A 23,709-nucleotide genomic window follows, 5' to 3' on the forward strand; every position below is an offset into this window, starting at 1 on the left:
AAAGGCTATATTCTGTCTCAACAAAGCCTGCCTGTGCTGCATGTGGATGATGCTGTTTGTAAATCTGCATTGCAAAGAAGCTTTCTTTTTTATGAATTGCGTATGCTGTTTCAGATTTTGCGTCATGAACACAGATTTCCATCCAGAGCACAGCAGAAGAGTGGCTGTTTATATGTAGAACTCAAACTTCTGAGCCTTCATTTTATCTCAGATAGTAACTATGTATCAGACTCCTCTCCGAGGGATTCTATTATGGCCAATTTCCACAGTATACATACTGAACTCTGCTTCCTGTTTGCTCTCTGTAGAACGCTCTGCTCTGTGTTCGACTGTGCAGTGTCATTTCTCTGCATTGCTGATGCAGCTGCGAGATGCTGACAAAGGCGATGATTGCTCATCTTGGCTGTGGTATCATGTTGGCACACTAGACCTGGGTCTTCACCCATTAAAAGGCTGTGATGTCGCCAAGAGATAAACCCATGTTGACAGAGTCACAGGGCTGTATTACCAGGATCAGGATGCTCTGTCACATTTTAAATTTCCCCCATAGCTAGAGATGTTATTCTCACTCTGACCATTTTGTACCTATGTTTTGACTGGGGTTGGAAGCACATACAACCATCAGAATGTGATTAGTTTTTATAATTTCACAGATACCCTTGGAAATGAAATGTATAAGTATCAATTTGGTCTAAATAATTTGTTATGGTAGGTTCTTCGTGGCATGGATTCCACAAGATATTAGAAACTTTCCTTTGAGATTCTGCTACATGTTGACATGATTACATCACATAATTTCCACAGATGCAGTTGATCTCATTGTTATGTTCATGACACCAGTTTGAGAAAGTTTTGCTTTGTGACATGATGCGTTATCATGCTGGAGGTAGCCATAAGAGTAAATTGTGTCCATATAGAAGAATCTTTATATATTCAAGTATGTTATTACATACACAGGAAATTAGGCCTCTGTATTTAACTTATGTGAAGAAGTGATTGCATGTACAAGGAATACACACCCAGAGCAGTTGCAGGGCAATATAGCACTTGTCTAACTACTAGAGCACAGTTGTCTATTAATGGGATGAACATGGTCAGCAACAATACTCAGATAGGCTGTGGCATTAAAACCATGATTGATTGGTATTAATGGACCAAAAGTGTGCCAAGATAAAATGCCCACAATAGTACACCACCACCACCCAGCATGGATTCATACTGCTGATGCCAAATTCTGAGCCTACCATCTGCTGCCTCAGCAGAAATCCAGATTCATCAGACCAGGCTACATTTTTCCAGTCTTCAACTGTCCTGTTTTGGTGAGCCTGTGCCCACAGTCATGATTATCCGATCCATTTTTATTCACTAGCTGAGATTAGTGATAGGTCAATAAACATACAATAGGTCAAGCTGATAGTGAATTTCATGAGCACCTTCTGCTGGACCTCGAGGCAAGCTACTTCTCTCCCAGAGCAAAGACAGGATAACAAACCCAGTCTATTGTTGTGGTATATTGTTGTTTTATGTTAAAACTAAACAAAACTGTTATCACAAATAAAACATTATTTATTTACATTTAATAATTCAGAGCATTCACAATAATCACTCAAAATCAGCAGGGGGAGGTACATGGAAACAGCTGTTTAGGGCTTGCTGTTCGGTCCTGTTGTTTCCCTTCAGTCTGTGTATCTCTACAATGGAGGGAAAATGGAATTCGGGTCAGAAGTTATATTTACAACCACAATCGATCTCTTCTGCTCCGTTTAAGTGCTGTCAGTGGGGCACCTACACGCAACAGGCAGCGCTGTGTGTGTGTTGTGTGTGTGTGTGTGTGTGTTTGGGTCATAAGTGTCAGTTATATGCAGGGGTGTGAAACTTTGGCAGGCAAATCAAATTTAATATTAACTTTACACTATTAATAATGATAATTGCTCTGAATGTCGTCGATCACTGAGATCATTGTGTATTGGCACAACCCCTACTTTAATTCAAAATGAACCATCTATAAGGACGTCAAACAGGTTGGAATATTTTATTTGATTGTTCTTTGAACAAGATGATCACAGCCCTGGTAGATGCAGACAACCAGTGCAGGGCCTAATGTGCTGTGAGGATAATTGTCCATTTTAATCCAGTCCTTAGCAGTGTGTGTCAGTCAGCCTTTCAGTGAGGGCTGGCAGCCCACAGACAGTCCAGTCAAAATCACTTCCGTCAGGGCTCACAGGAACAGGGATGAAACATTCAGGATTTAATTAGTGCTATAGCATGTCATATCTTTACCATGACCTATATTCATGGTATTTCAGGAAAAACCACAGGCTGCTGAATATATTATCACACTGAACTAACCCACAGTCTGTAAGGTTGCTCTAAATCCATGTAAAGGCTGTAGCCTGCAGCTGTAAGCTTTGCAAATGCAGCTATTATTGAAATGGCAAAGTGCCCTGGATACCCTTTAGAGACTGAAGTGAACCAGAAGTGGGTGGCTGTCGGTGAGTTTTATGTTAAACTGTACAAGGCATGTGTGACACAGATGGAAAGGAGTTGCACCCCACCAGAGACTTGGGTCCCTTTCCCAGCAGGGGCACCTCAAGCTTGGCCTCAGCCCCCAAAACAATATGAGTGGCTGTGTTCACTGAGGGAGCGTGTCCCTGTTGCTGAGACAGAGACTTCTGCAGACCTGTTCAGAGTGCTAAGTAGCTTGGTTCCTCTCCTCCAAGTCTGTATCTACTTCAGAGTACCTTTTCATTCAAAAAAAAAAAGAGTTATCATATGCATTTTCTCAACCAATAGTTGAACCTGTTAACAATCAATAATCTGTTAATCATTAACCAGAAAAAAAGATACAAAATGTACATCTCAGTTTCCTCAGTTAAGGTTTTATTGAAATAACTGCACATTTGTGTTACAATAGTTATGCGACATTCATGTCATGAATCATAAACAAAAATAATAAGGCTTTAGCTTTAAAAAGCCACTTTTGTCCTTTATAGACTAATAAGGCAGACTAAAACAAGCCCCATTTTAGACAGATAAATGAGGTGCTGTATAAAAGGAAAAGACCCCTCACCTCTCTATAATAAACCTGCAAGGTCAGGTCAGGACTCAGGAGTGAGTTGTGAGTGCAAAGAAAAACTCTCAAGCTCACAACACCATATTTACAAACCAAACCCATTTTTTTCATAAACACTAAGTGCTGTGTATAAAAGGAAAAAAGTCTAATTCTGAACACAATAAACTTATGCAGTCAGGATTAGTCACTTCTAGTGCAGAAAATAGAGGAGAATCTGGTTGAAAGTAACACGGGACAAAAGTAACAAGTTGATTTTCTCTGAGCCTGTACAAGTCTGAAATGTCTGTGTTTTTTTTTTTTTTCTCTCCTGCAAATGTGTTAATTATTACTAATTACCAACAGTGTTAAGCTTCTCAAATGTGAATTTGTGAAGTTCCTTGGTCTTTGGAAGAAAATTGAATATCTTTGGTTGGGACGCACCAATACTGAAACCAGCACCAGGTATCGGTCCGGTACCCTGTTCCTCTACTCGTACTTGTATTTATAAAAGTGTCCTAATACCACAGCACCCAATACCACTTTACGGCAGTGTGACGTTGAGTTGGGCGGTCAGGTGCTAAATGAGAGCAAGGAGGAGCAATGTCGACGGATGTGGAGGTGGATGATGGTGACAAAAGTAAAGCAGACTGCAAATTATGCTCTGCAAAGTTGTCAAGAGGAGGACGAAAGCGAGTACTTTCACCACAAGCAATCTGATGAAACATCTAAAAAACCAACACGACGCCGAGTTCAAAGAGGGTTAGGGTCAGTCACAGCAATTTCTTACAGCCAGGAAATGAAACAATATCTGATGAAAATAAAACACGTTTTCAAGTAAATCAAAGTGTAATGGCATTATTAAGTATTCATATTGGTACTCGGTTTCCGCAAGTACTCAAATGTAAGTACTTGTAATTGGATTGGAAAAATGTGGTATCAGTGCATCCCTAATCTTTGGGTTGTTGGACTGTCAGTCAGACAGAACAAGATAACTTACCATGTCAAATAATTGGCAGATAAAGCAATAATAACAATAAGCAATAAGCAATGACTACCAGAATATACTACAGCTTCTCGGGCCCATCAGATAGGGGTAGGTGGTGACAGTAGCTCTAATAGATACACACAGTATACTGTACAGTACATGGTGTGCCTGCCTTCCTGCCCAGAAGTCTGTTACGTTCTGTATGGATCCTGCTGTGTGTCTGGCCAGTTGAGTGGCCCACTCATCTGTCGCAGTACCCGAGCAGCAGCAGCAGCAGCAGCAGCAGCAGCAGAATAACTGAACCCGTTGTGCTTTAGCTGGTCATGTGACAGCTCAGTGTGGCTGAATGACTTCCCCCACAGCCCCACTGCCATTATGTTTTATTGGAGGGGCCTGCTGATGAAAAGACAGAGTCAGCTCTCCCTCCAGGGCCAGGAGATCCACACAATCACAGCAAAGCCTGCTGGGAGCCCGTCTCCATGACTGCTTGGGCCAACAAGGACGAAACGGAGAGGAGGAAGGAGTCCACAGACATGTGGGGCAGCCAAATGGCAATTTTCTGCTGGTAAAGGAGACTTAAATCACATGTTTCAGTCACACACCGAGGTCAGCTGGAGTATTTTTGGACACCCTCAGTTCTTATGTGCAGACACACTGAAACCATCAGCTGAAAAAGCTGTTGGTTTCTGACTGAACATTTGAATACTACAGGAACTTCCCACATCCCACTATAGTAACAGTTGTTTTTAAAGATACTTTCTGAGCTTGTGAGTGAAATTCTTAGATGGACAGTGCAGAGACATATGATGTCATTCATAGTACATGAGAAAATGACACCGCAGACCTAAGGAGAAAGTTAGGGGACCTTAACATCAGGGACCTCGGCCCAGATCCAAGTACACTTGACCAAGTCCGGTTTGTTTGATAAGTCTACCTGAAGGTGGGCTCTGTACACTTCATTTGTACTCTGGTATGTTTTGTATCAGATATGAAAATAACTACCAAAACAGGGACGCAGACTGTGTAGATATCCAAGTGCTACTTGGGTATTGAACAACAATACCAATGTGAAAGCTGACATGGGGAAGGGGGGCAATCGTACCCAATATGAAAACCTCAGAAGAATCTCAAACCAGATCTCTTCTCCTCCTGTTGTCCTCATTATCATTATTTTTTGTCTTATTTCCTCTGTCTCTTCTTCTCCTTTGTCTCTGTGTTTTGTGTTATCTGCTAAGTGACAAAGAGGCCAGAGCAGTCAGCACTTAACGTCACTATCTAGCTCCTCACATAATCCACCTCACTATCTACATCCACGTATCTGCCATTCAGCTGTTATACTCGAGGATTTTAAATTAGAAAGTGGTGTTTTTAAAATTAGTAGGGAGTGTGTGTGGGTCGTCAAGCAGGCTGCGGCACCATGACATTGGCTGATAATATCTACAGTGACAATCTCATGACCATTCCACTTGAGCATAATTGTCTGCATTGCCAGATAAAAGGCTCCACACAAACTAATTTATATTTTTCTGGTTATTTCCCATCATGCCCTGCTTCACATGTTCACATTTACACACACACACACGCATTTTCACCTGTTCACATTTACATTTACATTTAGTAGGCCATCACATTTGTGAAGACCTAATAAACCAACAACAGGAAATTTTCATGTAATTGACCCAGACAAACACAAACCACCACCAGCAGCAGCAGCAGAAGCAGCAGCAGAAGCAGCAGCAGCAGCTTTCCACGTGGGCGGCTGCTGTTGCAGAGCAAACAGTTGCATCACATTGGAGAAGCCTGCATGCACTTGCAGTGTCATTACTGCTCTGCTCCAGCAATCAGTGAAGCCATGGAGACAGATTAAATTAGATTAGCAGGGCTGAGCTTTAAAGTCAAATCAGCAGCTAATGAGTTCTACAATATTTGGCAGCAGAGACAACTCGTCTTTTGTAAAGAAAGGGCAGTTAGGAGGCGTGCCATGCAGTTAACCCCAACCCCCCCGACACACAATGATTCCACTGTGAATTCTGCTGTCATTCAAAGAGCTGGCAGCTACTGTAAAGTTTATCCACGCCTGGTGGAGATTTATCTTGTAAATAAAAGTTGCCATGCAGTGTATCAGAAATGCCCTTTATGGTTTTGTGCTGTGCTTCTCTTCCCTGCACACTTTTGGTCACAGTTCTGAGATTTACAAAGGACTTATTCTAATCCAGAAGTTACTGAAGGCTCTATCAGTGAAAGCATCAACTGAATGAAAAATTACTGAGGCAGAATTCTGGCACTTTTTTAGGATGTGTTTGTTTGGCCAAAATGGACATGTTGCAGCCTTTTTTAATACTACCTCGGTTTGGAAAGATGGAAATAGTTGAAATGTTGCAATTAAGATTGCAAGTTAATAGATTTGGCTGATGTGGAGAGTTGATGTCCCGATAAAAACAAACTGCAAGAAAGAGCAATGGAAACAGACGTTGCAAAAAATCATAACATACTTAAGAATGTGACCACTGAAGAGACAAAAACAGTGGCAGATGAAAACATCAGATCTGTGTGGAGTGATAAGGAGACCGTAGCATTCCTCAAATTAAGACATGAAAGAAACTAATGTTATATTTTGTATGTGTTAAAATGTTATATGTTATAATTATGTCATCTTGTACTTATACTTCTTCTGCAATGGTTTAATAGACAAAAGGACAAAAAAACAAAGATCAAAATTTATAACATAAATGTGCATTTTTCCTCTTTATACCCCATTAATTTTCTCAAGATCCTTATCCTTATCTTGTGACCCTTCTTCTTGAACAGTGCTGTATGTGGCAGTCTAACAACCCTTGTTATTACTGACGCCTGGCCACTAAGTGAACTGCAGTCTGCGACCAGTCTGCACTTCATTATGTAGACTATGGTTAGTTGTCAGGCGTGAGCAGGGATTGGTATAAAGTGGCTGTGTGTCCAATCAAATATTTTTGACTTGTCTTATATTTTTACTGTAAATGAGAAAAGCTGAGAGGTAAAACTGGTGAAGCACCTTGTTTTAGCAGCACTGAATAGGTTTGTTTTGCCCATGTGGATGTATTGCAGTTCTTGCATGTAAAGCAACCTCCTTTTAATGACATGCATGCATGAAATGAAAACACCAATGCCAGATGGCAGTGGGGAGTTTTTTTCAAGCCCTCTTGAGATGCCCTACATTTTGTAGAATCTCCTCGTTCACACCTGGAGAAGAGAATGAATGGATTTCTACCCTCCACCTGCCTGCTGTAGAGGCAGAAAAAACTACAGTAGCAAAATGGGGCCATCACACATGCTTTTGATTAAAGCTGGCAGCTCATTTGCGCTTTGCGGCAACCTGTTGTTTACTAGTTGAAATATTACAGTCACAATACTTTGTCGGTTAGGTGAGGGTTTTTTCCCTTCTAACTGGATAGGGGTCATTTATTCCAGCTGGACAAATCCGTGTTTATCAACCTCTTCTTTATCCTCTGTCACACTGTTTCACATTTTAGCACTATGACGATTGGTCAGAAAAGCTGTACTAATAGAAGTTAAGGCTGACAGTCTCTTGGCGTGGTCCCAGAGCATTCTGGGAAAAAATTTGCAAGACCTATTTTCCCAAAGAAGCGTGAATGACAGCAGTTGGCACATGCAGTTGATATTCATGTTTTATTGAATGGGATAATGAATAATTGAGCTTCTCTGTGTCCCTGCAGGGCCTCTGTTTTGGTGGCTCTCAAAGCAATGTGGAGGAAATAAAGATCCTGACAAGCTGAAAACCAGAGGTATGACTTCACACTCCACTGGACTCTTAAATACTCTGACACACAATTGTAACTTCACACAAACACACTTGTAGACTAGTTCAAGCGTGTTTACTCACATCACATCACAGTATAAGAATAACCTTGTGTACATTCTGATAGCAGATGGAAGGATGGTAAAACATACTCATTCTGGAGAACCTTTAAATGCATGCATCATTAGAATAGCAGAGCAAGCACATACACATTCATTAAACCATGCACAGTTACCCACCAGCTGGCCATCACTAGCTCAGATTGTTAACCAGAGGCTAAGCTGCTGTCCCAAGTACATACACATACCTTTGGTGCATTAGCATGGACTGTGAATTCTATACTGTGCAGCATGTTTACAGTTCCCTCATAAAAGAAAATTATAGCAAAGGCCACCTTGTGTTTCTTTTATCACTGGAGTGGTACACTGATGTTGTTACAGGTTGAACCACAGGACAGCAGATGGTAAAAGAAGCTAACGCTAAAATGTTGCACTCCTTTATATCTTTTACAGTATGACCTGACCCAAGTGTCTGTTTCTGCTGCTTCCATCTTTACCCTGCAGTGCAGCAATAAGGTTGCCCCATACATTGTTGAGGGGTTTAATGGGTTCAGCCAGTACATAACACCACAACACAATCCTTTTTTAGCTTTGACTCCATCGTCACTATTCTGATTTCTAATGTATACCCCCCTGATCTGAAGGGTTTTTTTTGCCTTATCAGATGCAATGTATTTCTGGGCTAAAATAGCAGCAGATGAAACATCCTTCACTTATTTCCTAATCCAAGTGTTAGCATGCTGGTCCCCGCTAGGTTAGAGTAGAACACAATAGCACTGAGATTAGTCATCAGCAGTTAGCAGCAGTGTGTTCTTTACCTCTACAAGTCAGAGAGCAGTGACACAGGTTAGACCACTATAGCTGTTCGTAGGTCCTCAATCTACCTGACTCTAAGGACATTGAGGTAGAATTTTGTCATTTTGAAAGTGAAAATGAAACTAGGTGCTCTCTAACACCACACACTGATTATATGAAGGATGGGTGACACTGAGACAGGAGCATAATGTCCTTTCAACCCTCCCGCTGCCCTTCGGGTTCCGTATACTTTTTTCTTCTTACTATTATTCAAAAACAAAAGATAACCGCTTCAGAATCATGAATGTCATGCACAACAACAAATCCTACTACACACACATACACACACACACACACACATGAAGGCATGTTGTCCGCCACCGGTCACTTGACCAGAGGACAACACGAGGGTTAAATTCCAAGCCTTTGATCTGGATTCAGTTCTCAGATTATTCTGTTCTCTATTCTGTTTTTTTTTTTTTTTGTTCTTTATGACCTGATCTAAAGAGTTTTTTGATTGTGGTTCAGCATCCAATAAACAATGTATAGTTCAAGGACACGTCTCACATTACTGGACAGAAACAGCTTTCTTGACTGACAAAATCTGTATATCAGTATGAACCACAGTATGAACACAGACAAAAGAAACATAGAAGAAAACAGTATTTATTTTGGAAAATGCAGACAGTCACCACATAAGTTTAAGACAACGGCTTTCCCACTTAAAATGGTCCCTAGGTAAATCTCACCAGATGATTAAATGGATAAGAAAGAAAGATTTTCTTGTTAAATACTGAATACCTATACTTTGTTAAGGTTGAATTGCTCATAACTCATGTTCATAACCTCATAATCTGTGAAGTGGGCTGAATTTGGGCAAATGATGGTGCTAAACACTTTTTTGTTTGTTTGTGTGTTTGTTTTGTTCTTACACTCTGCATCTTGGCTTCTTGTTTTATGTTGTATTTATGATGGATGAATGTGTTTTTTAACACCTGACTGCAACCAAATTTCCCTTGGTGGGATAATAAAATTTGACTTGGCTTACCAATCCAAAAAAGTTTGGGAACCGTTGTTGTACTGAATGGTTCAGAATTCAAGTCACATGTCAAGTCTTTACTTTGACAAATATGTCATGATGGTGCTCACTGAAACCTTTTTTTTTTACATACAGATGAAGGATGAATGAAAAAGATGAATCTGCTGCTTCACACAACGACTATCTACAGCTAGTACAAATCTGTAATGCAATGACGATGGTGAATAGAGCAAGTATGCAGAGAATTCACAAAGACTGAGTCGGCGTGTTGATGACATTTTGTGCTGGTCTCCCATGTCTGCAGGCACCACTCCTCACCTAAACCGCATCTCACACTGATATTCTCCAACTATTTGCTGCTTGTGTTAAAGGGCAACACCGCATGGCTTAAGTGCATGGAAAAACATAACAGGTGTTTCAAAGACACAAGGGCTCAGTGAATGGTTTTATGAAAATGCTGTGAATCACTTCACAGTCATCGGACCTCAACCCAGTTGAGCACCTATGGGAGATTTTGGAGTGGGACATGTGTGTTGGACAGCACTCTCCACCAGTTCCAGAGATAGTGGATCTATGACAAAGAGGCTTGTGGTGGCCAAACACCATGGGAACACCATATACTGTGGTAAAAATTCTAAACTCAAAGTTCATGTAGCAGGTAAGAACACTTTATCAAGACACTTGTTAGTTTTTCTTTTAATTTATCACCCACTGAAAACAAGAATTGAAACACAAAACCTGTTTTGGCCCAGCAGCTGGCAACCAGACCTCATCATATTTTCAGTTTCCTTGGCAATTTCTTTGGGGCCCAAGTTAAGAGCCATCTCTTCCACACAGCAGCCGTTTGTGAGCTTCACTTGTTCTGTGACCTGTTTTGAAGCCAAAGAGATGTCTGTGTCTGGCCCGCTCCGAGCTCTTTTAGTCTGTAGCTTCCTCTTCTTGAGTGTGAGCGGAACTTCCAACAAACTGAACCCAGCCTGCTGATAAAGAAGACACATTGTGAAAACCCCAACAGAGCAACCAACAAACTTAAAATGGAGATTTGGGGGTAGATTTATCAATGGGTTAGTAGAAACGAGGGATTTTTTCCTCAAAACCAGAGTCAGCTGAGCATCCACAGCGAGAGTATTCATTCTGGCAGGCTCAATCATCGCTGCACTAAAAACTCCTTTACTATGTGCGCTCCAGTTTCCTACAGTGCTTCTGCATGTTGAACAGCTTGGCAATGGAGCCAGCAGAAGCGGGCTCGTTGCAGAGCAGAGTCACAGTTTTGCGCGTGACTCAGCTTTATTCGGAAGAGCCTCGCAGCGAGTGAGGTGGCCGTGATATGGAAGACATGCCACAGTACACAGCGGGTGTCAGAAGAAGCTCTGCAGAGCTGCAATGGTAGCACATCAAGAACCCTTACTGTGGTAACGTGGAGCAGATGTATGTGTGAGTGTGTGTTTCAACGCTCTTGCTGGGTGGGTGGCATTGTAGGCTGGTGAGAAACAGCAAATGAGTCACTGATTCCAATCATGTTTTCATGCTTCTCTCCTTCTCTCTGTGAGTTTCTGCATTGTGCAGAAAGAAGAGCTAAACAGCACAGTGGTAATTATCCTCACATTATCCAGACATTGATATTCATTGCTAGAATAATTTGCAGCCATGAGACAAACACATACTTGTGTTTGCCTTTTGCCTCCTCACAGCTCCACTGTTCACCCTCCCCTCCTCCCTGCTTGTTACCTCCACGATAATAACTGAGCCACTGTGGGCTGTGCAGCTATTCACTGAAATGTCAGCATTGCCCTCAGACTGTGCCTCCATTGTGGTTCCCAGTTTTCCTGATGGTAAGGAGATGCAGTCAGTAGGTGCCTTTAATGACAATAGTTTAACTTCACTCCATTATATCGACACATCTGGTGGCATTTTTCATCTGCTTGCTTTCCCTCCTCCACCTAATTAAGTAATCTGCTCAGGATCTGGGCTGGAAACAGAAGTGTACCCACCATAGCTCACACAAGACATACTGTACTGTATGTTAGCTCTCCGTGCTTGTTACAGCAGCCTAAAGGCCACTTGAAACTCAGCGTGACACATCACCAGCAGTCACCAACAGATTCTGATCATAGAACGTCCCTTCCAGTCTTTCTTTGCCCATTTGATGGCCATTAAGTAGCCTGCCTCATAGAGAGAATACTCTGTCTTGACCATCAGATCCACTCACATCAGAGCACCTTTCTCTCATCCTCACCATCCTTACCCTGAGGTGCTGTGTTTGAGAAAGTGGAAACGTCAGTGAATTAGCTGCAGCAGCAGCACTGCTGGACCCCGTTGAGAGACGTCAGCTATGGGAAACATCAAAGCGTCGCTGTGGTGAACTGGATCCTGGGATCCTCAGTCAGCAAGCAGGGACTGAGATGCCTTACTGTCACTGCTGCTTCATAATTGTAGCAACTGCTCCGGTTGCAGAAACGATATCTATGTGTGACGTGCTCGTGTGCCTACACACATACTGCAGAATGTGTGTGTGTGTGTGTGTGTGTGTGTGTGTGTAAATGTAAATATCTTTATCATTCAGGGGTTGCTCATGTAGACAAAGTGAAGGAGGAAAATCTCATCTCTTAACATTTTGTCCTTTAACCTGCATTTCACGAAGGGCAGAAGTGAAAGTGTATGATGGTATTTACTGAGGTAACAACAGAGGAAGGTAGATTAGACTTTTTCATTAAGCATAAATCCCAATGAAGATAGGAGGTAGGACACAATCCCATTGAGTCTTGATGCTGGTGGTGGTGGTGTAGAGCCAGCAGGTGGATGCTGGAAACCTTCAGTTGCAGAAAACTCTGCCAGAAATATCTTAAAGAAAAGAATATACATCCAAGCAGCAAAATGAGCCTTTGCTAATAATGTTTTTTTTCTGTTGTTGTTTTTTTTTTTATGGTGAATTTTTCCTTCATAATAAGGTCTTTTGTTTGTTTTTCTGAAATATTCATAGTTTGAATACCCTGCTGTTGCCCCATTCGCCCGTCCAAACTATCTAGCAAAGGTGTATGGAGAAAAAAAGGCTAGAGGAGAAGGGTCGATTGACCACCTGCTGCACCTCTACAGAAAGTCGTCTTGATGTTAAGCTCTCTCTTCCATCCCTCATCCCTCCATCTTACCTCAGGCAAAAGAAGTGAGGATGGGTGGAGGTTGCCTGTAATAGAGACTGGTTGGGTGGATAGAGGCCAGCTACAGGGGGCTGCAGTTTGGCCTCAGAGAGGACTGGGATTATATCCTGATTTGCCTGGTTTGTTAGACTGGGGAAGTGACATAGTTAAAAGTACACAGATTGTCTATTCAGCACTAACATGCTGGTTGCAACATGTCGTTCTGCTGCTTACAGGATATAAGTGTGTGTGAGTGTGTGTGTGTCCTTAATGTATGTGGTTGTGAGTGTGAGTGAGAGTGAGAGAGCCTGCTGTGCGGATGGTACAATACCATAACCTCATCCTGTTTTACTGACTCGCCAATTTGTTAAAGAGCCCACCTTCAACACATCTGCTGCAGCATACTAATGACTTGCATTAGAATGTTCAGTGATTTATGTCTCAGGCATTTCTCCTCCCAAGTCAACACTCACATTGTCATATGACTACACCTCTCATTTTTCCTGTTAATTTCCACTGCATGTTTCTAACAGAGCAGAAATGGACCTTTAGACACTTTCAAGGCTAGCTGAGCTCCCTGTCTATATGTATGCAGATTAAATGTCAAGGCCACCATATGACTCAGGAGAAGAAAATTAACATAGATTCTTACTGACTAGTTGAAAAAAGTAGAGGTGGGGAATCAGACGGCTGGAACAATAATAGCTGTGGCTTCTCATTGACAAGTTTTAGACTTACTGCCCAGCCTGCTGAGAGCTGTGACAGGTATATTGTCACCAAAGCTGTGAGAAGCTCGGAGTATAACAGGTCTTCCAATAGCTTCACACTCGGATGGGCTTAGGACACGGCTGCGCAGAGGCTAACAATGGAGTCTTTCACTTGGCCGTGGCAGGACTGAAAACCTCGCACGGAAACATTTCTGGTTTGCAAATTAGCCTAATCTTAACCCACCCAGACATGAGGGCCATCAGTCCCCACAAAGAAAACCTCTGGGGCAAAGAACCCCTACAAATCCCATCAAGTTAAGAAATCACCTCATAGAGCTTCATTTACCTAAATTCACTACATGACTAGACTGCACTGTGATTCCTCAAAGCTCTGTGTTCCTGTGTTATTTACTAATGTACTGACTGAGGGTCGTCAAGTGGTTCAGTGCTGTTAAATTGTGCCAACACCAGCACTTTTGATGTTGTACTAGCTTCCGCTGCTTTGGGCAGTCTGGACTGTCAATAACCGGCCACAGTTTCCATCAGTGCTCCACATGTTGGAGGTTTAGTGGCGACGTGGTTTTAATTATAATGGGGGATAAGCATTGGGAGAGGGTAGCTGTTGGGCTGTGGCCATATGCCGGCCTTGGGTCCCCAGGGACTAAGCCAGAGGCTTAATGAGCAGCCCCGTAGGAATTAGTGCTACTTTAACCTCAGTGTTTTGACTGCTGGGAGAGGCCCACTGCTCAGCTGATTTACAGCCACTGATGGGTAGAAGAGGAGGAGCAGAGGAGGAGGCTGGGACCTCATCCTGTCTGCTAGCAGACGTGGTGACTTCTTCCTAAATTGTTTCAGATGGAGTTTTAACACATCACTGAAAGTAGCACAGTTGTTTCCTCCTCCATCTAAAAGCAGTTAGGAAGACGCTAAACAGTCTTTCATTGCTAAAGAATAAGGCTTAGAATAAGATCATCATTCCAATCATACATTTAATACCAGCTTTGAGCACTGGACAGTTTTTGATTTCCTCAGTACAAGAAAGTATTCAGGTACCACTAAGTAACTAAGTATTATTAGCGCAAATTACACATATGAACAAAAGACCCTGAACATTCAAATCTGAAAAAACAGAGACTCTAAATGTCATTATATTGTGCCATAACCTAACCCTGTGCAATAACTCTACCATGGTCAGAGAGGACTAAATTGGGACACTGAGGACCCAGAATAATGCTTGTGTAGTCCTCATAAGATTAATTGCATTCACCTTGCATTGATTGAGTGGCTAAAATTAAACTATCAGGGTTTTACAGGAGTCTAAAACTAAGAAAGGCAAAATCTACAAGCCTCTATTCTGTGGAATCAGTTTCACTTCAATAAAGCTCAAAATAAATCCTCACGTTTTGCATTTGTGACAATTCAAGAAATCATGCATTGCAAGTTTGATGCTTCAAAATCACATCATCATCATCTGTGTCCACATGATGCAATTATGACGCAATGAAGCACATGAACAGTGGTGGTATTATATTGCTTATATGAAGTAAGGTCAGGAGCAGACTGAACAAACCACCACCACCAAAACTGAAGATAATAGTAACTGCAGTGAATCGCTTTCTAATCTGCCCTGGATTTTACAATCTCTTTATTTACTTAACTCTGTCCAAATGTCACTGAAACGTCTGTATTCAGAATGTATGTACACTATTAGTCAAAGGTTTTAGAAATGTACATGTACAATTTAAAGAGTACACTTAGACTTTACAGTGGAATCATGGAATCACAAATACTAGATTTCATCTACATTTTTTATTTCATTCAGCAGCTAAACACGTTCATGGCATTCATTCTGCAATGGAAACATTGTTTGGTTAATTCATCCCAACACTGTTGCAGAAGTTCCCACAAATGTGTTGTACTTGGGTTGCTTTGTTTCAACCTTCTGTCCATTTCACCCCAAACCAGCTGTGCTTTGGCTTATTATCTTGCTGTAGGATAAGCCCCTGTCCAACCAGTATGTCTTCCTTTGTTACTGCCTTTCTCTCACCATTCTGATAGCAATATACAGTCACATCACAGTTCCTGCAAACACACACACTGTCAGACAAGGGGGAGGAGACACAAGGGGAGACAAGGCAGGAGAAAAATACATGGAAACACCAGGGAAGCTAGATGTCAGTGGGGGAGCTGTGACACTTAGCTTCAGTAGTTTATCATCATTCTATTATTACTTGAACTGCTTACATTTCGGTAAAAACTGGAACAATGAGGGACGTTCTAATTCTTTTGACCAGTAGTGTGTTGACTGCCCTCTTAAGACATTATCTGTTGATTGATTGTAATGTCGCCCACCCACTGTGTTGTACTGTGGCCTCAATAGAAACAAGAGGCAAATAACATTAGGCCTGCTTCCCTCATACCATATTACTGTGGTCTGAGAGATGAAGAATATACACTTAATGCATCGGTGTCAGTGGTTACAAAGGAGAAAATGCTTCCATCAGACATTGATTTGCATCAATGTTTAAAGAGAAACTTTGACAGCCAGGAGACAGAAACCAGGGCACAAATTCCCACACTCAATAGTGTTATATCATCTGAGTTTACCTATAAACCTATTTATAGATGTATTGACTGGGACCCGTTGTGTCTGATGTTGCTCCACCTGGGGACAGGTATGGTAAGGCCTTTCCAGGAAGTGCTTGCTGTGCTGCAACAAGATTGACAGGCTGTGTTTGTTTCCACATGGCCTCACATGATTGAACCATGACTGGTGGTAACTCAATCACAGGAAGCCCCCTGACCCATCGTTCAGCCTGCCCTCAAAGCAGCAGTACTGGCTCTCCTCCTCCTGCGTCACCAGTTTCACTTATTTCCATTGATGGATTCTGGTCTAGTTACACCAGGATGTTGTTGTTGCCAGTTAGTCAGTCAGTCTGCATTTGTAGGTCCATCCATCAGTCTGACATCACTTGATATTGCAGCATCTACTGGCCAAACTGACATGAATGTATGGTAACCCCTGACCTCTTGCTCCATGGCCAACATCAAGCCTAAATTTCCCCTTGACCAGCAAATTGTTGATAACAAAGAAACTTGCTTTGAAACCAATTCTTGGTCCCTCTTAAAACCCCTACAAGCTTTCCTCCACCACTACATATTTGCCATTATTTCAAAATAAGACTTTTAGTCTTTTTAGCTTCTTGTCTTCTTTTTCTAAACAATTTAGAAATTCAAATGCAGATACACTTTGCAAAAATAGATTTTGTAAAGCCATGGTCATGGTCTAGCTATTCAAGATTCTGATATTTGTGTTTTGTTTGTTTGATTGTTTTTCCTAAATGTAGGCTATCAGTAAAAGCTGCAAACTGACCTACCACAGTGGCACAACATGAAAACTCACCTGTAGGGGTGTCACAATACTGGATATTCTCTACCAGTACCAATCAAACACCATGATAAAAAGGAAGAAGCAGCAGAGGCTGATATAGACACGTGCTAAGACACAAGTCAATGTTATATTTTGACTGAACACAGTGACAGAAGCCTATTAATATTAAGAGCTCCCAGCTCACATTATGAGCTATTGCTACATTAGCCTATACAAGACAACGTTAGTCTTTGTCGAGTCGTCTTGATGAAGCTGCTGTTGTAAAAAAAGGTGCACTTTGAAAACAGTTGCCACTCATCTCAGTAGAATAAAACATCAGTGATGTGGGAACATATGGGGCTAAGGTAATCACTGGCAGGTCAGTAAACAGTAATATTGATTTATCATCAAGCCCTGTGTACACACATACATGTGTGTTTGTGGCTCATCCATCGAGATGACATTGCGAGAGACAGGGTAAACCTTGGACGGTCAATCACACGGTTGACATATAGAGACAAACAGCCATTCACACTCACAGTCACACCTATGGGCAATTAATAGGACCTAACCTGCCTGTCTTTGCACTGCGGGAGGAAGTTGGAGGAAGGGAGAAAGAGGAAAGCGACAGTGCAGCACTTGTGTATGGCTGTGTTCTTCTGGGTTTGCATGCATGTGTACCCATCCATATCTTCTACATAAACCATTTGAAGAATGGCGAGCATTAAAGATTATCCTCAGCCGGAACACAATCCTCTTTGGAGATGCTGAGCAGTGGGGGCGTTTCTGAGTCTGGGTGCTGTCTAGACGCTGCTGCTCTGTGTGCAGGAACGTGCTGTGCTGAGCCAGGCAGTAGCACACATTGGCTAACAGAGTCACAGCTGGATCACACTGTCTGCTCTGAGGTACAGCATATTCTCGTGTCAGAGGTCACCCCGTCACACACACATACACACTTGCAGAAACCAAGATTTGTAGTTTTATCTTTCCAGATAAAATTTGAAGCAGTTGTGACAAAGAATGAGTAATGTTACTCTGTCTAGACTATCTGCCAAAATGTGTCTCCTCGTCCTCCATCATTCACAGGCTCTTAAGTCATCATAGCTGCTGCGTCATTTCCACTCCCCAGACTCTGCCAACCTGGCTCTGCCAGCAGAGCAAAGACCCATAGTACTCACTGTGCTCTGGAATGTGGTAACCTAGCAACGGGGCTATAGAGACAGATCACTCTGTTGGGTCTGTGATGGGCAGTCGCGCCTCATCTGCTTAGAGGTAAATCCTGCTACTGAAGGGCACGTGTGATGTTCCCCTCTGAGGTTTATTTGCTGTCTTTGATACACCTGAATGTACACATTTAGATGTTTAATATTACTAGTCTTCAGTTGTTTACTTTGTGGCAACAGAAATGTAAAATGGCACAATTTCCATTTTTTAATGTGTGTAGCACTTCTAACCTCTGATGCCTATGGGAGCATATATGCTCCCAATTATCATATTGTCTTTGGAGCATCATTACTCTGCAATGGTTTGGGCTAGAGACCTTACATTTTTCCCCTTAAACTAGAGAATCAGCACCAACAAGCCTGTTTGCCATTTAAATCAGTTGACAAACTTATATGAATAGTTGGAAAAGATTAGAATGGTCTCACCTATTGCCTGGCCCATTGCTGCATTCTATCTGTGTGTATTGATCAGTTCTCATCCAGCATCTTAGTTGGTGACATCAACAGTCATGTTTCTGAATCAGGCGCTCCAGTTGACTCCAGTGACACATTTGCTGAGGTTGTGCTGATTCTGTATAAAACTTGATGATAGTGTTAAGAATGGTCTCAGAGGAGAGTGAAATAAAAAAAAAACACACAGATAAATCAACTAAAAAAGTAGTGCAAGCCACCAGAACAGATAGTGTTAAAGGTTAAGAGTACAGTTGGGTGGGGCATCCTGGTGGAATAGTGATTAAGATGAATGCCATATAACCTAAACATCCTTTCTTCAGTTCCAACCCTTCCCCCTCTCTCCATGTTTCCTTTCTTTTTTGTCATAGTTAAATAAAAACAAAGTATCAAAAATGCCAATCTAATAAAAAAATCCAATAGAAAGGACAAAACCAACAATGCAGGTATATATATATGTATGTATATATACTTCCATATATCATGATATAAAAATGAAAGTTGACATACAGTAAAAGAGCATATCATAAAAACATTTCTGTGAAACCTTTGTGGGTGAGTGGGTAAGTGGGTAAACTATATAGGCAGAGATGTTCTAATTATGGACTGAGTTTATAACACCTCATCAGAGAGGTAACCGTGGGTATCACACACACACCATGTGTGAGTGCAGAGGATTACATTTTTGCTCCCAGTAGTGTCAATATGTAAAAAGACACCAGAGAGTTTAGGGTAAATGTAAAAGGCACAGTGTCAGTGTCAGAAAGGCACACAACTGCTGTGTGTGGTGCTCTCTTCTCATCTGAAAGGTAGAAGAAATTACAAGTTACTCCAGCACAGAACAGTATTGCATCAAACTCATTCATCCTGTCTATATAGGCCATGTAAAAAAACATGCATCTGTTGTAAAGGGGAAGGCATAATAGCTCTATATGAGAAACGCTGTGTAGTTCAAAGCAAGCTTCTTTTTTTTTTCTTAGAGGCTGTACAGGCAAGGGTGAGCAGGGAGGATGACAAGCAACATGAGCCAGAGTCAAACCCATGCAGCCTTGTTTGACTCCAGGTTGGTCTAGTCATTGAAGTGAAACTGTGAGGATGAAATACAGAGAGCTGGAGCAGGACACAGAGGCCTCCTTGGCCTATTTATAGAACGACTGATCGACTCAGCTGTAAGTCACCTCATCAGCAGATCTTCCTTCCTCCGAATGGAAGAAGTGAATGGTTATTTTCAGCTAAACCATATTATTACACAGCTCTCCTACAACATTGCTCTCTGATGAGGTGAATGGAAACTTAACACACTTAAAGGTGTATTTGTGGCTTTTAACCACATCCTGTAGGCAGTCATAATGATGGCGCTGAGATAGTTCTCAAAGTGTTAGGTCTCTGTCAGGGAGGTTTTGCATAGTGTTGCAATTGCTTCACATCTGCACATCTGCAGGCAGGTGCTACACCCACAAGTTGAAATGCTCAAAAGCTTTTGTTGTTTTCTGGCTCTGACCTTCAGTTTGTTTTTGTCATATTTGGGTTGTTCCTTTTGGCATTTGGCCCCTGGAGCATTGTTACTGTCATGCTGTGTCCGTAGTCCATAGGCTATTCTATTCATGCATGTAAATGGGCTATCTTGGGTGCCTTGCATCACTGCAAGACCATGTATATTTAAAGTGGAAGGACCCAGTAGGTAGCAAACAACATTTTCTACTACCACTGTCAGTGAAAGCATGTGCTTGGACATGCTCATCATTGTATGCGCAGGTTCTCTTCTAATAATACAGTATTTGAATAAAGAACAACCTGACAATACTGTCCTATGTCTTACAGACCTGAATGTTGAGGACCTGCGGGAATTACAGCAGTGTGTTCTAACCAACATTTATTTTCTCCTGATTCAGGAGATACTCTGAAGATGTCTTGACAGTGGGGTTTTCCTGTATATTTCAGTCGTCATAGTGAGTTGAAAGTTGTCTTTCTCTGGCTCATAGTATTGTGGATCTAATTTAGCATGATCCAAACATCATCAATCTTTTTTTTTATCCTAAATTCATGTGAATTATATCTCTGTAGGTTACATTCTCCTCATATCTCACACAGATCTGTATGACGTTTTCGTCTGCTGCTATTATTTATGTCTTCAGTGGAGAAGTCACATGATTCATGTACGTAAGGGGGGGTTTACTAAGGTGGTTTCCTTAGCTTTTTTCTGGTTAGGTTGTGATCAGATTGTCACAATGCAACACAGTAGGAATCTGTGGCCAGCTATGTGAGAAATCTTTCATGCAAACCGCTTTTTCTGCTGCTACTGGAAACACACTCTACGATCAATCACCCAAGATGAAGTACATATAATTTACTTACTCAGTGTACTAAAACAGAGAGATAAGTGTTATTACGTAGCTCTTAAAGAAAGCATCATTTGTCATAACATTTACTGTGAATGATAAAATCTCTATATGCAACTAAATTTGAAACTACAACTGAAGGTAAATTTAAAGTGTAAGACTTCCTGTCTTGTACCATGGAAGCAAAGCAGTGGAATAAAATTCAAAGATAATTGATGGTTTCCTTCAAGGAGCAGATGAATATTTCAGTGAGTAGAGCAGAGGCAGGATCTTGTGTTGTGTTGTGGTGTTGATTCACCCAAAGCCCAGGGGAAGGAAAGAGTGTGGGGGCTGCCAGGTCAAGTCCTGGACACAGCTGCATTATTAACAGAAGGTCAGCTGTCAGCACACGTCTGCAGGGCTAACATCAAGCAGCTCACTCAGTTTTGTGCCTCTGACTGACATGTTTGTAACCTTGTGGGCCATTTAATGAAGGTTCACAAGCCCTCTCTTTTACTTTCTTCTTTTTTTTTCTTGTTCTAATAAAACAGAGCCAGACCACAAGGAGCATATAATGCACAGTGCATCTGGAACAACTTTTATTACATTGCCATAAAAAGATGTTCAAGATATATTGGGCAAGGGCCTGCACATATTCACCCAAATAGTTTATAGGACTGCAACAAAAATAAGCTTCACAGTATTTTTGTGCAATATTTGATTAGTCTCTGAAATGTCAAAAAGGGAAAATTAATATTCATGTACATAAAACACATACTTTTCATAATAGTGTTTATTTTGTGTGTGTGAGCACAGTCAGAGAACAGTCAAAGTTCCTTTTGTCAAGTCTCATAAAAACAGTGTGATGAGTCTGTTTGTACATGAACAACAACCTAATGCCCTGTTTGTTTGACTGCACAATCCTGCACATTTTAGTCAGACAGCTGAGTATTGACCAACAGCTAACTCTAATAGATAGCAAACAGTAGTCTGGATCTCTTCTTTTAAGCACATAACATCAATATTTTAATGCCATCAAGCAGCAAATTGTCATGTCAATTTGTAAAACTCTTAATATCAGCTAATGTTAACTAACGTAATGTTAGCTTGGCAGCCAAAGGGAGACAGAGCATATATAGCAGGATCTTTTTAGATGGTATCTTTAACTGTCAGATGTGACTAACTAGCAGTTGGTCGTTATTGTGGGTGCCCCAATTTAAATTGATGGTAATTTAACAATATAGTAGGAGAATAGCTATAACTAAGTAGCTACTACGTAACTAAGTCATTTTAAGTGTCTCACCCATGTATCTATTTTTTCACTCCATGTGAGCTATTTGGCCAGGTTGTCAGAATACACACAGTCATATGACTGATATCTGATAAGGACTACAGTGTGGTAGGAAAATGTTGGCATTCAGGCGGTGAATAAAGTGAAAGAATGACTTGATAATTTTGATGAGTTTTATATACTGACGAACTGACAAAACTGCTGCTGCTTTTTGTCTTGAAGCCTTCAGCAGATCAATACTCCTAACATTATTTTGTAGTATTCACTACATGTTCAGGTATGTAGGTTTCATGATATAGTTTATGTCACCTTGGAAGGGGGAAATTAACTAACTGACCTATTTGAACTCCTCCCAGACATTCCTAGTTTAGACACCAAACATTTGGTTAGTCTGCTATCAGAACTGTCAATAGTTTGTTTTCTGTTGATCAACCAATTTATCAACTAATTGTTTCAGCAGCTACAGATTTCACCCCTACAGTTTCACTAAGAAAGAGTGTAGTTGGCTAACAGCTGAGCTAATCCTTGTCAAAAGCAAATAGTTTTCATCCAACAAAAGCCATGCATAGTGCTTCATCAAAAAGCACTGCACTTGGGTTTTGTTTCTATGACAACAGTATCTTGACAACATATCACCTGTTGATAGACTAGCATCAGCCTTTGCTTATTACCATTTGTTTGACATTGTTTTTTCACCATGAGTACCAACCAGAGGATGCTTGCCCTCATACTTTGTATGGATGACCTTGTCAGACCTCAGTCTGCTTAGACAGTTGTAGAGAGCAAGAAGGATCTGGGTACATGACGCGATCTGTTGGAAACAAGAAAACGATGAATCACCTTGTCCAAGAACTAGATGGAGCCCAGTTCCAAGTCTCTTTCATTCAATTGGTGGCCTGAAAAGGAGCTACAGTGATGACACCAGCAACTTTCTGGAAAGTTCCAAGATTTTCAACAAAAAAGGCTCTGAAAAAATACACTGGGTGCGGCTCCTTTCTCTAGGCAGCCACATACACTCTCTCCTCATTGGGGACAATTGGAAAAAAGATGCTAGCGCTCTGCCTTCTTTTTCTCCAGCTTAGAGGATCATCAGGTGTCCACTGTCATCTTCCTCCAGCTTCTTCCAGTTTTGCTGCTGCTGCTGCTGTTGTTGCTGCTGCTGCTGACAATGAGCTACCCTGACACAATGGTGTCACCACTGGCCCCGCCCAGCTTGAATTTGACTGACACGAGCAGGGAGGACAGAGGCTGCCGCCCTTCTATGCAATATGGAGAGAGATGAGAAAGACAGGGAAGAGAGGATCATGGGAGCAGACATGGTTGAGGCCTGTGTTGTTGTGATCTGTGCTCAGCCAGCAGGAAGGGCTGTAGACAAGCATGTGGCCTTTTCCTTGTTCCAGCGGAACCACAGACAAGCCGTGTGGCAGAAGGAAGTGTTGTTCAAGTTTTGACAGCTCATAGTTCATGATCCCAGCCAGAGAGGAGAGACA

General features: G+C 41.6%; 1 protein-coding gene across 3 annotated transcripts in view; it reads left to right on the forward strand.

The window, feature by feature from the left end:
• Positions 1-23,709, forward strand: part of fynb (FYN proto-oncogene, Src family tyrosine kinase b) — a 70,685-nt gene that overhangs the window by 9,474 nt on the left and 37,502 nt on the right. For all 3 annotated transcript variants that reach the window (XM_018699692.2, XM_018699693.2, XM_018699694.2), the window contains exon 2: positions 7,751-7,819. The gene's annotated coding sequence lies outside the window, so the exon portion shown is untranslated. The remainder of the gene's footprint in view (positions 1-7,750; positions 7,820-23,709) is intronic.

Source organism: Lates calcarifer, linkage group LG7_1 (genome assembly GCF_001640805.2).
Source record: "Lates calcarifer isolate ASB-BC8 linkage group LG7_1, TLL_Latcal_v3, whole genome shotgun sequence".
In the NCBI taxonomy this organism is placed as follows: domain Eukaryota; kingdom Metazoa; phylum Chordata; class Actinopteri; family Centropomidae; genus Lates; species Lates calcarifer.